Below are 2,940 nucleotides of genomic sequence, written 5' to 3'. Positions count from 1 at the left end.
TCAAGGATAGCCGGGGGACTACATTGCGCGAGCGCGTCAGTACGACGTTGAGCACGCAGCCGCTCCGCGTACAAGCGCTAATAACATATATACATGTATATAACGTGGATTTATATATAATACATCTACATGTAGACGTAGCGGAGTGTGTATGTATGTAGATAGCATCGAAACCACCCTCGTCAGGCGATATTCGTGGCGAAACAGCAGCAGCAGCACGACGACGACGTCGACGACGACGACGACGATAGCAAGAGGTAAGTCGAGGACGTCCATGTCGAAGGAAATACAACCCCATAGGGGGCCACAGATAAAGGTCTATGAGCTCTTCGATAACGAGAAACCGATGTAAAAAAAGAGGAAGGGACTCTTTTTAATCTAATTTTAGATAACGAGAATTATTACGTGGGCGAAATTGCTGTTGAGGGCATCCAGCTTTATTAATTTTCGTTCGAAACTTTACAATTGGAAGTATATCTTGTGGGACAGGATTGAGTTTGTTTTTATTTACTGTTGACTCACGAATATGAACTTTTTTTTCCTGTTTTTGACATTTTTTCGATATTAACTTGGATTCGATATTTGGCTTTTATGCTCCAGGTTCTTTTGGGATCGCTCCCTTTGGAGTCGGAGGAAAATTGTTATGCCGGAAATCCGAGAGGTTGAAACTCGGTTGGAACTTTCAAAACAATAAGTAATATTACGAAAAATATGAAATGTTTTATTTATTGTTGACGCACGAATATGGACTTTTTTTTTTGCTGTTTTTGGCATTTCGTCGATATTAACGTGGATTCGATATTTGGTTTTTATGCTTCAGGTTCTTTTGGGATCGCTCCCTTTGGAGTCGGAGGAAAATTGTTATGCCGGAAATCCGAGAGGTTGAAACTCGGTTGGAAAGTTCAAAATAATAAGTGTATTACGAAAAATATGAGATAGCGAAAAACTTTGTATTTTGAGGGAACCGTGTCGGTTTGCAGCAGAGGCCTTTGCTCCCTTTGTTCCGGCAAAAATGAATGAAGCACGACTGAAACACGACAGGAGTTTTCCCGACAAGTAAATCCCGCAAATAATATTAAAGCGAGAAGCATCATTTACTTTTTTATCCGCATTATAGTTGAAAACTTATGTAATCTCGTGGTTGTAATTAACCGCAAACTTGGAAAAGTTCAGGCTGGAAAGGAATCGATCTTCGGGTACCGAGCAAACAAACTTTCGTGCGCGCTTACGTTGAGCGTTGAACACGTTGAGAGGTTTCTGGTAAAAGTGCCAGGAGTGGAGAACGTAAAGCTATATTTTATGACAGATCGCACCGTGAGAAAAGACTGAAAGAGAGCCACGGCGAGCGAAAGACAGACTTAGCATGAACGAAACACCGAGAGAGAGAACACGAACGGCTAAAAAGAGGCTCTCGTGCAAAGTCTGCCGTCATCAGGGCGAGCGTAGAGTAAAAGACGTATCATATATAGAGCTCGCTTCCTAAGCTCGTGTGCTCCGATTACCATATCGAACGATATCGGCTCTTAGGCTCACACGAGTCGTAAAACCGACCCTACCGAAGCAAAAAAACTCACTTTAAATTCTTGACACTTGCGAACTCTTGGAAAACGACGCTTAAACTGACAGTTTGGTGAACAGTGTAAGTAATACACAACACTTGCGGGCTATGTGTTCTTTCCCATATATTTTATCGAATAAATGTGATCGATTTTATCCTATCTCAAATACGATACAACATTTATTAACGAACAGAAAACGCAGAACCTTTTAAAATAGGGAGCGATTTTCTTGGTTCTATTTAGTGACATTTGGGACTCTAGCGATTTTCCAGGTTCAGCAGTTTTGCGGCTGGGGCTCTTGGTCGGCCAACCGTTCCGGCATCCAGCACCACCTCGCGCACAGATCAATGAGCAAGTTTTTCGGAGATTCTGCTGTACTGCCAAGCAATAAAAACTGAGTACAGCTGTCTAATTTAGTAGCTTTGCGCTAATTCGATGCAGAAGTGGATCAGAAATGGAGAAAGTGGAGATAACGAGCTTAGGATTCTTAGAGGAACTCCGAAGTCAACGAAGTAGAGATGCAGCGATTTAGGAGCTTGTAAAGAGTCCGCGAGAGGGCGGAGAAGCATTAAAGCTGAGAATAAAATCTTTGACTCGTCTGTGTAAGAAGTCTTCTCCTGAAAAATTGGCTTCGTCAACGTGAGTTCACAATTGTTACGAAGACAATGAGTTATCGATTCGAAAAACCACTGCGGACCCTCGTTACGATACACTTTGCCATATTTATTAGATTTTTTTTTATCAAAATGTTAATTATTCGGTTTTTATGATCAAAGCTTCGTTGACGATGAGGATCCCGATGAATTTGCATTCAGTTATTGGATCATACAGTATTCCAGTCGCGCGTGCAACTCTCTGCTGATAATTAGCCCTCGCAAAGTTTAATTGAATTTGGCAGTGACACACGCCGCTTTGAAAGGGGAGCAGAAGATCGGGCAAACGATGGATCGATCGGAACTAATATATATAAAATTGGAAATGCGAGACAGAGAGGTTGAGAGAGCGAGGAGCAGCGAATATATTGGTAATAGCGTGAAATATCTGGAACATACGTTTTCGTGTGTATACACAAAAGCGAGTACTAAACCGGGCTGATTTAGTAGTAGTTTTTGATTGAATTTCAATTACTGTAGTGTATAATCGTTTTTGTGGGGTGTCAATCAAATACGGGACCGCTGAAAAAAATCGAGAGGCGTTCGGTGTCATCCGTTAATGCCGTTAACAAAGGATGATATAATTGCTCGGTTTGATGGTATTTATTGAATATAAGAAGTCACGTCGAGTGGCTGCGAATCGGAGTTAATCAAATAAATCTAAATCCCTTGAAAACGACTCCTTTTCTCTCGATCAACGAGATTTCAACTGAAAAATCTTCACAGCG

The sequence above is a fragment of the Venturia canescens genome, chromosome 6, assembly GCF_019457755.1.
Source record: "Venturia canescens isolate UGA chromosome 6, ASM1945775v1, whole genome shotgun sequence".
Lineage (NCBI taxonomy): Eukaryota > Metazoa > Arthropoda > Insecta > Hymenoptera > Ichneumonidae > Venturia > Venturia canescens.
This window is presented reverse-complemented; position numbering follows the sequence as displayed.